This window comes from Papio anubis, chromosome 7 (genome assembly GCF_008728515.1).
Source record: "Papio anubis isolate 15944 chromosome 7, Panubis1.0, whole genome shotgun sequence".
Classification (NCBI taxonomy): Eukaryota; Metazoa; Chordata; class Mammalia; order Primates; family Cercopithecidae; genus Papio; species Papio anubis.
In genome coordinates, this window is record NC_044982.1 from 35,609,099 (window position 1) to 35,616,076 (window position 6,978).

General features: G+C 38.1%; 1 long non-coding RNA gene across 1 annotated transcript; it reads right to left on the bottom strand.

The window, feature by feature from the left end:
- Positions 1–3,202: 3,202 nt before the first annotated feature.
- LOC108586907 lies at positions 3,203–5,488 on the bottom strand. Its single transcript, XR_001904903.3, has 2 exons — positions 4,827–5,488; positions 3,203–4,367 (listed from the first exon to the last, which is right to left on the bottom strand). It is a non-coding gene; the product is annotated as an uncharacterized LOC108586907 (long non-coding RNA).
- Between the last annotated feature and the right edge of the window lie 1,490 nt (positions 5,489–6,978).

Genomic DNA, 6,978 nt, shown 5'->3' on the forward strand with positions numbered 1-6,978 from the left:
AAAAAACTCACTGTACTGTAACAAAAAACACTGATTTCAAAATCCCAAGCAATGTGACTCTGTCATCTAACCAGAGCCTGCAAAGAGTACAAAATGTTGGTCAGATTCTGTGTATGTCTCACTGGTCTAGACATCTCTGCTTTACCTGAGGTGTCTGGCCTACCTCTATGATACATTTTGGACTGGATGGGACACAAACTTCAGATAGCCGCCATGCCCACGCCCACTTCTGAGGCCACTGATCTTGTTTTCCCTCAGCTCCTATTATTCTAGTGGATTGGTTTGTACTACAAAACCCTGTGCGCTACTCTCACTACTCTAACCCTCCAATAGTGGCTGGGTACAATCTGTAGGCTAGCTAGCAACTGAGGCATGCCTGAACCTGAAATGAAAGAATATAGCAAGTAAAGTCAAGGCAAAGGCAAGTCAAAGCTTAAGTAATTAGATGTTATAATAGATGGGTGAGGATGCTAATTGACATCGATAAAAGACTTGACAAGAGGTTAGCTTGTTTCAGATCAACGCTTCAATCAAAAATAATGAGGAAAGCTGTACAAAGCATAAAAATATACTTGAAGGCATTGGAGTGCTACCACGGTAACTAACACTTTAGGGGTCAAGAACCCAGAAAGAAGGGAAGCCCAGAGAGAGAAGAGCGGTATTTGGTGTTGTAACAGAGCTGTCAAGTTTGTATGTCAGGTTTGTTTGCCAGAAGTAAAAGTAGATAATCTTGAGGAAGATTATAACATCTACAGCCTCAATTACGTACAGATTTTCATATACAGTGTCTGGCATTCAATCAGAAATACACAGGCAAACAAAAGACAAAACAGAACCAAGAGAAAAAAAAAAAAAAAAAACAGACAACAGAAACAGAATCACAGGGGACCCAGATGTTGGAATTATCATATACGAGCTTTAACTGTAGTTAATATGTTTAATAAATTAAATAGGGAGCAAGAATATCAGCAGGTAACTGAAAATATACTAAAGAATCAAATGCAAATTCTGGAACTGAAAAATACACAAATTAAAATTAAGAACTCAATAGATCAGTTTAGCAGAATATTAGATATAGATGATGAAAGAAAAATAAAATCTGGAGGATATGTAGAATAAAATATTTAAACTAAATATGGAAAGACTAAAGATAGGAAATTCAGAAAACAACATGAGATAAGGGACATGGTTAAAAGGTGTAATATATGTGTTTAAATGTGGTGTGAGAGGAGGAGAGAAAAATAATATGGCAGAAGGAATATTTGAAGAGATAATGGCCAAGATTCAAGAGATAATAAAAAACACTTTGGCAAGATAAATACAAAGAAAACTACACATAGGCACTATATGGAAAGCTATTAAAAATCAAAGACAAAAATAATTGGTGGATTAAAAATACATTGCCCTTAAAGGAGCAACAAGACTAAAAAAACCATAAAAGGTAGAAGACAATGGAATGATTCCTTTGAACTGCAGAAAGAAAATAACTACCAAGCCAAATCTCTGTATCTCACAAAAACCTTCAAAAATGAAAACAAAAAGACATTTCCACAGTAAGAAAAAGAAAAACACAAGGAATTTGTCACCAGCAGACCAAGAAATGGTAAAGGGAGTTCTTCAGGTAGAAGAAATATAATTCCAAAGAAACCACAAAAATACAGAAAGGGTTAAATAGCAATGAGAAGAATAGGCTGGGCGCAGTGGCTCATGCCTGCAATCCCAGCACTTTGGGAGACTGAGGCGGGTAGAACACCTGAGGTCAGGAGTTCAAGACCAGCCTGGCCAACATGGTGAAACCCCGACTCTACTAAAAATACAAAATTTACCCAGGTCTGGTGGTGTGCTTGTAATCCCAGCTACTCGGGAGGCTGAGGCAGGTGAATCACTTGAATCCAGGAGGTGGAGGTTGCACTGAGCTGAGATCGTGCCACTGCACTCCAGCCTGGACAACAGCAACATGAGCAAAACTCTGTCTCAAAAAAATATATAACAAATAAATAAAGATGTGGGCAAATATAAATATATATTAAATAATATATTTAAAGTTTAAAATATACAAAGTTACAAATGCATGACAAAACAGTACAAAAGATGGAAAGGGAGTAATGGAGTTAAAGGTTCAAAGGCTCTTACATAATTCAGGAAGTGTTAAAGTACTCAGTAGGCAAGTTGTAATTTTGATAACCACTAAAAGAACAGTAAAAATATGTACAAGTAATATGCAAAGGGAGGGACATACTAAAGCAAATGATTTATTCCAAAATGTGATGAGAGATATGCACACAAAAATGGGACAAACAGGATACAGTAAGATGGTAAATTTAAGCTAAAAATATCAATAATTATCTTAAATATAAATGGACTAAATACTCCATTTAAAAGACAAAGATTGGCCGGCATGGTGGCTGATGCCTGTAATCCCAGCACTTTGGGAGGCCAAGGCAGGTGGATCACCTGGGGTCAGGAGTTTGAGACCAGCCTGGCCAACATGGTGAAACCCTGTCTCTACTAAAAATACAAAAATTAGCTGGGTGTGGTGGTGCGCACCTGTAATCCCAGCTACTCAGGAGACTGAGTCAGGAGAATTGCTTGAACATGGGAGGCAGAGATTGCAGTGAGCCAAGGAAAAAAAAAAAAAAAAGGTCGACAACAAGATTAAAAATCCTAACTATATGGTGGTTTATACTGGGCATGGTGGCTCATGCCTATAATCCCAGCACTTTGGGACGGCAAGACAGGTGGATCACAAGGTCAGGAGATCAAGACCATCCTGGCTAACATGGGGAAAGCCCATCTCTACTAAAAATACCAAAAATTAGCCAGGCATGGTGGCAGGTGCCTATAGTCCCAGCTACTCAGGAGTCTGAGGCAGGAGAATGGCGTGAACCCGGGAGGTGGAGCTTGCAGTGAGCCGAGATTGTGCCACTGCACTCCAGCCTGGGCAACAGAGCAAGACTCCGACTCAAAAACAAACAAAAAAGGCATACCTTACATATAAAGCATACAGAAGTTGAAAGTAAAATGACAAAGCTATCCTATATAAACCTGATATAGCTATACTAACACCAGACAAACTAACTTTAGGGCAAGAAGTATTACTAGAGAAGAAGAGAGCATTTCATACTAAAGGGGACACTCTATAAAAAAACCCTCCAAATTTATATGTATCTAATAACATAGTCTCAAATATATAAATCATAAATTGATGAGTAACAAATGTAGAACTATAGATTTGTCCCAAAAAGTCTATAATATACAGAATCTGAATAACATAACAAAACAGAATTGATATATATATATAAAAAATATATAAGGCTATCATTGCAGAACATGCATTTTTCCTCAATTGCCAATTAACATTTACTAAAATTGACAACATACTGACCCAAAAAGCAAGGCTAACAAGTTCCAAAGAATTAATATCATACAGTTTATCTGACTACAGTTAAGTAATAACTAGAAAATAATCTCTAGAAAATCATCCGATGTTTGGCAACTAACAAACATGAGTCTAATTAATCCATGGGTCAAAGAAGACTTCATAATGGAAATTAAATAATAGTTGAACTGATTAGTTTTAAAAAAGACGTATCAAAACTTGTCTAATGCAGCTAAAGCCAACGCTTAAAGAGAAATTTATAACCTTAAAATGTATACAATAGAAAAGAACAAAAGCTGAAAACCAAAGAACTGAGTGTCCATCTTGAGAAGCTAGAAAAATAACTAAATAACAGAAGGAATAATTATAAATGCAAAAATGAATAAAGTAAAACAAACAAAACCAAAAATGATCAACATAACCAAAAATTGGTTCTTTGAAAAGGCAAGAGAAGGCAAAAGTAAGCAGTATCAGGAATGAAAAAGGGGACTTATCTACAGCTATTACAGAAATACTGAGTTACTTTATGTCAATAAATTTGAAAATGAAAATGAGATGGACATATTCTTGTAACAGTGTCCCTCACAGCATAGTTTACAGTCCTCTGGGAGTGTTCAAGACTGTCTTAGATAATCAAGGAGTCAAAATTATTTTCCTCATACTACTAACATATCATCTTCCCTTTTATTAACTATATTAACATTTGTAATAATTGTGCAAAAGCAGCGGTAAAACTGCATAATTTGTCAGAGCCCATCATGGCAAGTCTATTTCTCTTGCCAGTGATTGGTTTAGAAAACCAGGGCATAGGAACAAATTAAGGATCTTGTATATGTCAAATGTTATATTGACGAGACGCAAGAAGAAACACTCTGTGGCTTCGGAGAAGTTTTTCCTTTCAAGAAAGGTAACTGGAAGTGGTTTTTTTCCTTTCTGGATGATGATGTGTGTGGAATGCAGCCCAGAACTACAGGCAGCTGTCTCTCACCTGAAAAGGAAGCGGGCACACAGAGGTTGGAGTTGAGAAAATTACAGATACACAGAGCTGAAGTAACATGAATAACCCAATCCTGAAAGCTCAGTTTCATTTTGTAGTGAGCCAGTTTTCTGTTCCAGCAACTTTTAAGTTTTTGCTTTCTTGAAATTGTTAACCCAATTAAATTAACATTATAGAATTCACTGCTTAAATAAATCCTGTTTCATAGTGCAAATGTAGAAAAGGAGTCTCTCCAATTTACAAGATAGACAAATTTTTCTCTAAACAAAGGTGCACCTTAGACATTTGTACTACACTGTAGAGTTACCACTGCAACATTTGTGGAATTTTATATTATTAATTGGTATACAACTGAGAAGTGGTGTGTGGTGCATTATTAATGAGTAAACTCATTAGCAGTACAGCCGACACTTTAAAAAACACAGGTTTGAACTGCATGGGGCAACTTACATGTGAATTTTCTTCCGTCTCTGCCATACTTGACAGTAAGACCAACTCTTCCTCTTCCTCCTCAGCCTATTCAATGTGAAGGCGATGAGGATGAAGACTTTTATGATGATCCACTTCCACTTACTGAATAGTAAATATATTATGATTAACATTTTCTTTTCTCTAGCTTACATTATTGTAAGAATATAGTATATAATACATATAACATGCAATCAATCAACTGTTTATTGGTAAGAGTTCCAATCAACAGTAGGCTATTAATAGTGTGAAAAACATGAACCTGAAAGAGCCAATTCTTCCAGATGAATCCCAAGTGGCTAATTGGCCCTGGATTTAAAATGGAGCCAAGCAGCCATTTGCTGACTGGGATCACACAGAAACTCTAAGTTCCCTGACAACCCATACCTTTTTATCTTTGGAACTATCAGAGCTCACCTGAGCCAACTAATCAAGGCTCCACTGTATTGACCAATCCGAACTGAGCAAGTTTCAATTCTTCATTTGCATAAAAGGACCTGATTGGGAACCTTGGGTAGGAACTTTTGCTACAAAACCTCAGTCTTGGGCCCCACGCGGGGCTCACACCTGTAATCCCAGCACTTTGGGAGGCTGCCCGGGGAAGATCACCTGAGGTGGGGAATTCGAGATCAGCCTGACCAACATGGAGAAACCCCGTTTCTAATAAAAATACAAAAATTAGCCAGGCGTGGTGGTGCATGCCTGTAATCCCAGCTACTCGGGAGGTTGAGGCAGGAGAATCGCTTGAATCCGGGAGGCAGAGGTTGTGGTGAGCCGAGATCGTGCCATTGCACTCCAGCCTGGGCAACGAGCGAAACTCCGTCTCAAAAAATAAAAATAAAAAAATAACACCCAAGTCTTCCCTTTGTTCTCTGGGACGTACCTCCATTTTACACCAAACGCTGCATTTCCCCAGTTTGCAAATTGTTCACTGAAATAAAGTCTCTTTCCTCCAAATTCAAGATAGCCTTTGTTCGCAGGAGTTGGTTTGGAGAAGTCAAAAGTTATATGCAGATTTTCAACTGTGCCAGGTGTTGTCACCCCTAATCTCTGCGTTGTTCAAGGGTCAACTCTATTACAAACACACAGAGGGACTATTGGGTATCTGGTTAAGTTCAGTGTTACCCTGGGATGCCGACTTTATATGATAAAGACAGGTCAAGAATATTTGCTTTAAGATGAGGAGTATTTTATATAGGCCCGTTGCTTCTGCATCCGTAAACAGTGCTCTCAGAAGAAAAAAGGAACCTCGGACTGAAGGATGACTTTTCCCTTTTGGCATGGTTCGCTGGGCACTGAAACTGAACGGAATCTTTAAAAGTTTCACAGACAAGGTAGATTCATCTCGTTATTTGCTGTCAATTCTTATCTTGAGAAATTGCAAAGCAACCTAGGGATCCTCTTGCATTAAATTACATTTTCCCAAGGATGAAGCTTAATTATATTCAGTCGCCTTGGATAAGCACATATGAAGGAGGAATTTTTTTTTTTTTTTTTTGAGACAGCATCTCGCTTTGTCACCCAGGCTGGAGTGCAGTGGCTTGATCTCAGCTCACTGCAACCTTCGCCTCCTGGCGGAGTGATCTTCCCACCTCAGCCTCCCAAGTAGCTGGGACTACAGGCACACACGACCGTGCTCGGCTAATTTTCAAATTTTTCTGTAGAAAAGGGGTCTCTATTGCCCAGACTGAGAATAAATATTTTATGTAAGTGCTGCTTAAATACCCAGGAAGCCACCATTCTGTCATGCCCTTAACTTCACAAAGTGTTGCTTTCCACTCTACCCCAGGGAAAAACACACCTAACATGGCAAGATTCATTGGCTACAGTTCAAAACATTCTTGGATCCTTTAGGAGGAAAAATCTTACATAAACTGCACTTTAAGAATAAGGTTGTGCAGGATCTGGATTTAAAAAGAAAAAAAAAGAAAGGATAAGGAAGAAGTTTTATGGGACCTAAATTTCATGTCAATAGCCCTTTGAATCTCTGGCTTTACGATGAATGCAACTTATCCAGGGAATGCTTCTCTTTGAAGATGTGTTTTATGCCACTGTGACCCTAGAAGAAAGATACCAAATTATATGAACTCTGATGCAAAAGGCATATAATCTGTATCCTGCTGGTTCTGGTTCT